At 46.5% G+C, this 8,250-nt stretch overlaps 1 protein-coding gene across 2 annotated transcripts in view; it reads right to left on the bottom strand.

Annotated features, from left to right (window-relative positions):
* CD34 (CD34 molecule) overlaps positions 1-8,250 on the bottom strand; it is a 29,555-nt gene extending 21,305 nt beyond the window's left edge. The window contains exons 1-2 of one of the 2 annotated variants that reach the window (XM_030473345.1): positions 8,040-8,250; positions 7,664-7,739 (exon numbers count right to left, since the gene is read on the bottom strand). The gene's annotated coding sequence lies outside the window, so the exon portion shown is untranslated. Of the gene's footprint in view, positions 1-2,846; positions 2,867-7,663; positions 7,740-8,039 lie in introns of those variants that run through there. The other variant, XM_030473346.1, reaches the window with a different exon arrangement.

Here is an 8,250-nt window from a genome sequence, read left to right on the forward strand (position 1 = left end):
AACTGCAGTGCTAGATGACCTGAAAGAATGACAGGGCTCTGCGCATGGCTACGAGCACACAGCTAAATTCAGACACCACTTATTTATTGATGTGTTTGTACAATAGGAGTGGCTGGCAAGGCTGCAGGCTCCAAGTACCTTCTGATGGCATATAATAAGCTCAGACAACACAGACCTACAGTGAATAATAGAACAAAAAGCTTCCAGTATCACTGAAAATCAAAGCGCATAGGCAATCAGATGCTATCCAGTTAAACCTCCTGGGAAAGGGAGCGAGGGGCATCTCAGGAGCTATGAAGGAGGTGGGTGTTATAGGACAGTTGCATTAAAATATAAACATTCTACAGCATTAGCATTTCAAATTACACTGCTATTTTACCAGACAAATTATAGTGTATCTCATATAATGCCACTGATAGGGTCCAATTAAAGAAAAGCATAGAAAAGACATCCCATTTGTGGACACAATCCCAAACCTGTATTATCAGTACTACGATGATGTAGGGGTAAAAAAAAAAAAAATACATCTATTTATGAGACCGTGAAAGATGCATTAGAAATGACCAAGATAAACGACATCCCACAGGAACAGAGAGTTAATGACTCTGTTTTTTATCCAGAGCTGTGGGAAGAACTTGAGGCCTGAGGGAGCTTCTCAGCCACACACGTTTGTCCCCTCCTTGCTCAGGGTGACACCTCCTCAGCCACAGCAGGGTCTCAGGTGCAGTGGGGATGGTCCCAGAACTGCTCCATAGGTGCAGCCATCCAGCCACAGGGCTGTGGGCAAAACCTCCTATTTCTGATATGGGAATACAAGCGATTTCACACACAGGGAATCCAAAGTTTGTTATTTCCACTCCCTCCACGGGCCCCAGACATCTGCCTACCCATGTTGTCTCTCCATTTTCACATATAACCACTGTTTCAACAGGTCCACATGCTGCACTGTGACCCGCTGGTTGCTGCATCCCCGAGTCACAGCCACCCTTCTACCTCTCCCCTTTGCCCACTGTTCATAAACACTGTGGTTTCTCCAATTACATTTTGCTTTCAGATATTCTTCCTCTCAGCTCCATCAAATGTGTTTTTCCCCTGTGGTACCACACTGGAATTACTGCTGCTGGAGGTCCTGACACGATGCACAACAGCCTCCATCAGCTGTTTTGTGACAAGCAGAGCCCTCCGAGAGGGGAATGTTTCTGTTCTGTGCTTTTAGAAACTCTTTTCTGCAAGGATCTCAAGCAATGATGAAGAACAAAGAGCACCTTCATTTTATACAGGCAAAACCAGGAAGCTGTTAAGGGGGGAGTAAGGGGAGGCTCTGGGGGATGCTGTGGAGCGGAGCTGGGGGAGATGCCGCAGTGGGGATTGTGGAGAGCAGGACAGTACATAGAATCAACCAGGCTGGAAAAGACCTTTAAGATCATCAAGTCCAACCGTTTCCCAGCACTGCCAAGGCCACCACTAACCCATGTCACTGAGGGCCTCGTCTACGCCGTTTGTGAACTCTTCCAGGGATGGTGACTCCACCACTGCCCTGGGCAGCCTGTTGCAATGCCTGAGCACCCTTTCAGGGAAGACATTTTCCCTAATATCCATCTAAACCTCCCCTGGCACAGCTTGAGGCTGTTTCCTCTTGTCCCATCACTTGTTCCTTGGGAGCATAGGCCAGCCCCCTCCTGGCTCCATCCTCCTGTCAGGTAGTTGTAAAGAGCGATAAGGTCCCTGAGCCTTCTAACATGACTTTGGTTGGGGCAGTCAGAGGGCTGAGGGAATTCACATTGTAAGTTTGGATGAGGAATACTATAAATCGACTGGTTTTTCCAACTCTAAGAACTTTTCCTCCAACCGTTTGGGATGCAGCTTCTCTCAGCACCATTTGTAATTGTAGGGAGAGCATCAGTGATGAGAAGTGATGCTGCATCATTTAGCTAAAGCACTCCGGTGACACAGGGCACACGATCGATACATGGAAGCTGAGGCTCCATTACTTATTAGAAGTGCTTCAGAGAGCGCTTTGGAGAGACAAGCCCTATCCTGGGACCTCTCCTAGATGGCTTCAGATTAATCGTTACAGGTTTCTCGGCTTGTTTTTATGGAAGAAAGATTTGTTTGCTTTTCCGTCCCGTCCCCACCCCCCCCGGAGTTTTACCATCATCTTTTCTCATTAGGATGGTGGCAGGAGGTCAACAGAGTCCTCTGAGCAAGATTCATCCATAATTTGGAAGGGAACGTTTCAGAGCTGCAGCGTTCATGGTACTTTCCCAGTGCATTGCTGTGTTTCAGAGCAAACTATGGAACACGCACACCCTCCTCCCTGCTTCTTCGTTAAACACAAAAGCTTTATAATTACTACCAAGGCCTAAAAGACAAGTTGTGGCTCTGCTATTCTCCAAGCTCAGACTTGCTGACTTAGTGGTCTCTAGCTATGCTTCTGGTGGCATTTGATTACCACACACAGAACAGAAAACCTCTGCAGATGGGGCTGCTTCACTATGGTTACTCAGTCCTTCCTACCCAGAAGACAGAACAAGAGCTGCCTCCCCTCCCATTCACCTTGTCACCATTTGCTCTGGTTTTTGGTTTTCTTAATTATTTTGGAATCTGGAGAATAAGCTGTTGTTAAATCCTGCAGAACAAATTGAACGTCAGGTTTTCAAAGCATTCTAACAAAGCAGATGGTACCATGAGCCCATAAATCTCCTCCCAACTTCAATGCATCTAAACACTGACAGATTATCCATTAATGGGCAGATTAATCCTGAACAGCAAAAACAGTGGGAAGGAAAATACATGCTTTTGTCTCCGTAACAGGGAAAATGAACACGCTAATATGTACAACTCACAGGAGAGGTGCAGTTACATCCATTATGAGCACGTGGAGCGACTGGCAGAGCCCAGAGGCACTGGAAGACGTGTGCAGAGCACAAGGCTATGGCTTCATCCAGCTGCCCAGGGCCTCACTGGGACCAGGAGAATGAAAACAGCTTTAGGATGGAAAAGGCGGGGCTGGCTGTCCTGATGTTGGAGTCTGCTTCCCAAATGGACCAATTTATTATCAGCGTTTTGATTATTTCCCTTCCCTCTCTTGCAGACCTTCTCCCTAACAAGCTCTTTTGCTGATGGGCGCATTGGCCAACTCCTAGAGTAACAGCCTGGTTTGGGTTGGAAGGGACCTTAAAGCTCATCCAGTTCCAACCCCCCTGCCACGGGCAAGGACACCTTCCACTAGGGCAGGTTGCTCCAAGCCCCATCCAGTCTTGCCCTGAACGCTGCCAGGGATGGGGCAGCCACAACTCCCCTTTGTCAGCCTCAACAGCAGCATGTGCTATTTCACTGCCCATTGTAGAGCCAAGTAAAGGATTTTTGGTGCTCTCTGTTGTAAGCAGCAGCCCCCCCAGTGCAGCATCCCCTTCTCAATGCCATCCCCTCCTCTCCCCACCGCTGATTTGCTTGGCAGGTGTGAAATATTAATTGCCTCACATGGGAGCTTGGCTCACTGTCTGTCGCATTTGACTGAAATACCATTCTCTGCTGCAACTATAATTACTGGGGGTCTGGGTTTTAAAAATAGCCCCTCGCCTGTCTGTTAATGAGGAGCCACGCTTTGCTACACAACCAGCTATTTTGGTTAATTATAAAAGAGAAAAGGACAAATTTGTCACGTCTTTTGTTTTCGTTCCACCGTGTCTCCCGGTGACAGCAGTGCCGAGCCATGATGGACTGCTCAGCCGACAGCACCAGATGCTCCCTCCCAAAACAGGGAGGGGGTCAGCACTGGCTGGGGGTCTCAGTGCTCAGGGGGGACTCCTGCCTCCCCCCACAGCAGAGGAGTTTAAACAAAGGAAAGAAGATCTCAGTCAAAACCTCGATCTTCATTCAAATGCTCCTCAAGCAAATGTTTGGGGATGCTCTGACACAAACTACTGATTTATTCCTATGAGATTTTCTTCTAAATACTATTATTATTATAATTGTATATTATATAGTATTTTATATTATTGTATTATATATCATTATTATTATGAGATCTTATGAAAGTGCTGGCTTGAGGCATCCTGGGCTGCAGCTCCAGCACCTAGTAGACCCTCTCCTGTGCGCCGTCTCCTTGGCTGGCAAGAGGACAGAGGGGGTCCTGGTGCATCCTCCCCCCATCATTCCCAAATTAAGACAACCTACCTTCTCAGGCTTGCTGAATGCTCACACAAATATTCACACAGGTTTCTAGTTTGTGCCTTAGAAAAAAGGAAAAATCCCTTTCTTAGGTGCCAGCACAAACAGAGCAGAGCAATGACAAGTTTGGAAATGGCAGCTGAAAGCGCTAACAAACCTCCCCTTGGCCTCATGTGCTAATTAATAATGTGTTAATAAACCTGCAGAAGAATAAAGATCAATAGAGCTGTTGGATTCCCAGGCCTTGCTTGAAACCTGCCAGGCAGCAGCAGCAGATGCAGCCCAGGAGAGAGAAGAGCCAAGTGCAGCTTCATTGTTCATGAAATTCCTGCTTAGGGGAAGCAGCACCTACGCTTGGAGCACACCAGATATGAGACACCATTAAGCAAACTCATTTTAACAGGAGTCATGTCAGTCATTTAACAGGAGATGATCCCATGGTTTTAAGGGTGTGCTCTGCCATCAGGACATGAGGATGTTGTGGAACCAACAGGTTCCTGCCATCACTAGCAGAGATGTCTGCACTGCAGTGAAGGTTTCTGTAGGCTGCTCCAAATCACCATCCTAATGGCCAGCTTCAGGGACAAGCACTGATCATCCAGATTAACTCTGATGCCCAAGAACCCCAGCTGAATAGAACATTCAGCAACATGCAGGTGAAGGAGCCTCACCCAGCTCTTTATCATGCAAGCAGCAGCAAGTAAGAAGCCAGAAAGAGAAAGAAGGGAAGCAAGAGAGGTGGCGACAGTTTATTTCTTGATCTGATGTTTGAATTGCCTGGTATTCAGGTACATGCATACAGGAAACAACCTACTCAGCATGGTGCCATGGGCTCCCTCTTCCTTTCCCAAATGCAATATTTAGTTCCATGACTATAAAAGATCAGCAGCAATACTTTGCACGAAGATGCATTGATAGAATGTTTCATAATTATTTATGTAATTATCTAGCATTTCAAAGAAGCGAAGATAACAGCTTAAATTGATGTATTAAACAAGCAAAATCACTATTCCATCAATATTGAACGCTGCTCTGCCAAATAATCATTTCATACATATGAAGAAAGCTTTTAGAAATAGCACCATAATTCAAGATGCTACCAGATTAATGACACAAAAATCCCATATCCTTTCCCTGAAGGCAGACAGAACTTTGTATATGGAAAATTAAATTTGTATATACAGAGCATATATGGAAGTATCATACATCAAAATCAGTAAGAAACAATAGAAGGAGAGAGACAACTCTTAAGCCTGGAATAATTGTTCAAAGATGACGCTTCTTCAGAAACTCCTCCAGAGAAAACAAAGTCATTGGGAATAGAAAGTGTTGTCTCTAAACCGACAGCTTGGATGGTATCTGTGTGGCCCAAATTCCATCCCCAGCCAGGTCCATACTGTCCTCCCAGTCTTGCCCCATTAGCAGCTACTGGGGAAAATATAGTAGTAATAATAACAATAATAATACATTAGTTGCAATATAGCACAGTAAAATCCCACTAAATGAACTGTAGCAAATCCATCCTTGCCTTCTCCTTCTGCTGATACTTCACTAACCCTTAGAAAAGTGGCACAAGTTTTATAACCCTGGGATGAAGATTAAAAAATAAAGCCCAGTAAAAATCTCTGTGAATTACTGAAGCTGTAGCTCATTATAACGGAAGAAGTGAGCCTTTATTTTCAGTAAGTGACACAGGAGCAGAGAAATGGCAGGATAATGATGCTCAGGCAGAACAATTATTTCATGGAGATAGAGAAGCACAAAGTTTATCACTTTGATTATCACCATGATATGTTTTTATGCACCCAGTTTAGACACCAATCAATCAGGGAGTTTCTGATGCTCCAACCCTGCTCAACTAGAGAATCTGCTTGGTGTTCCATCACATTGCTTCACCCTGCGCCCTTCCCTGCCTCAAGCACTGCATTTGTAGCAGTCCTTACTTCCTCATTTTGCAATACAGGGCTTTGACACAAAAATCCTGAGCTTGGACAAAAGGCAAACTCAAAGAGGTCCCACCCTTCCCAAGGATCCCACCCTTGGACCTGGCCAAGCTGAGGGTGTGATGCTGTTGCTAATGATCAAAACCAGCTGCTCACTGCCTAAGGAGGAGCAGAGGGGAATTGGGGGGGGGTCGGAAAACAACCAACAGCAGGCACAATCCTTCCACCCAGCACACCTTCAGGAGGAACCTACAGCAAGGGCCATCACCCTCAGAGCTGCAAGCCCTGGGCATGGAGCTGCAGCTCCTGCAGCACTGCTGTTTGTGCTGGCATTCGTTCTCTCCTTCAGATATGTTTGCATGACACTTTGCCCATAAACCCAATCACTGGGTGCGAGTGACGTGACATAACTTTTATCAAGGGGAAATTCAAGGCTTAAGTGCCTTTAAAATGCTGGCATCACTCACAGGATGTGCAAGCTCTTCTTGAGTAGTACACCCATTATATGTAATTCTTTTCCTCTTGGAGAAATATTAACATGTACTTTTCTCCTCATCAATCACTCTTCTTTTGACCTTTGTATCATCAGCTGTCTTTAAGAGGGTCACATTTATTCTGATGTCTGTGTCTTGCAGAACCTCCACCAACCACACCATGAAGAAGGGCTGGAAATGGGATTCTTGTGTATTTATATAGCACATTCCCTTCAGGGAATTCAAGCTGTTTCAGAGTACTAATTAATCATATATTTGGTAGCTTTGCACCAATGAAAAGTAATTTCTTTGCTCTCTGAATTTACATAACCTGATATACACAAAACTAAAGTGTGCAGGTTTGGGAGCTTCCACCAAGCAAAATAGCTGATAATGAAAGACCTCGACTCTGTGTGTACATCGGTCTTGTGCACACTGGGGAACGATCCCACTTTTGGGACAACAAAAGGACTGACCCAAAGCCTCTGGAGCATTTTGGGGTAAGGACCACACCGCAGGTGCTCCAAACTAGGCACTGAGTGGCTGCTCAGAGAAGCTGTGGCTGCCCCATCCCACATTCAAGGCCAGGTTGGATGGGACTTGGAGCAACCTGCTCTAGTAAAAGGTGTCCCTGCCTGTGGCAGGGGGTTGGAGCTGGATGAGCTTTAAGGTCCTTCCAACCCAAACCAGTCTGAGATTCTATGATACAATTCTTTTTACACTTCTTTTTCAAACAAGGCCATAACCTTAAAGCTCAGAAGCAGAAAAACACAGTGCTGTGTCCCAGCCCCTGTTTGGTGTTCCAGACAGGGTTTTGAGATGCTTTTAGGGCCAGTCCATTTCCAATACACAGCCTTTATGTATAGATTTGGACATTTGGGTTACTCTTTGCCCTGCTACACAGGTACAGCTCAGCATACGAGATCACAGCTGCCTTGTTAAGACATAGAATCACAGACTGGTTTGGAATGGAAGGGACGTTAAAGCCCATCCAGTTACAACCCCCCTGGACAGGGTAGACCCTTGTTCTTGAGTTCATCACCAACATCTTTTAACTGGAGAGAATGTTCTTACCTGGAGAGGAAGGGCTGGATTTCCTTGTTGGTGTGCACAGGGTCAGAAACACATTCAGGGCACCAATAGTGAAAGCCTGGACCAGATACAGAAAAGGGCTTTACTAACACAGGTCAGAGCTAGCTCCCCACTCGGTACTGACCCTGTGCCCCGTCCCCTCAAAGCCCGGCGAACACCTCGCTTCCATCCCGGGAGCTGCGCATCCAGGAAAAGAGTGGAAAACCGCTAGATGGCGAGCGGACCGCTAGGATTCCGAGCATCACCCCCCCAACCCCGATCCCAAACACTCTCTGCCCCCCAAATCCCGCACCTCTCCCCTCTGCACCCCCAATACCCGCACCCTCCCGCTTTGCTTCCTCCGGCATCCCCACATTACCTCACGTTAACAGCACCCGATACCGGGTCCCTCCTCTTCCTCAGCCAGGGAACGCGGGACCACGTCAAGCCAACTCGGCTCCCATCGACTGCGTGCATAAATTACCCCCCTAATTACACCATATGCACAAATTGTAGCGTATTAATCGCTATAGAATGCTAATTACTCTGCCCATTGCCCCCGGGGGAAACCCGGCCAAGCCCCTCCCGAG

The sequence above is a fragment of the Strigops habroptila genome, chromosome 18 (genome assembly GCF_004027225.2).
Source record: "Strigops habroptila isolate Jane chromosome 18, bStrHab1.2.pri, whole genome shotgun sequence".
Classification (NCBI taxonomy): domain Eukaryota; kingdom Metazoa; phylum Chordata; class Aves; order Psittaciformes; family Psittacidae; genus Strigops; species Strigops habroptila.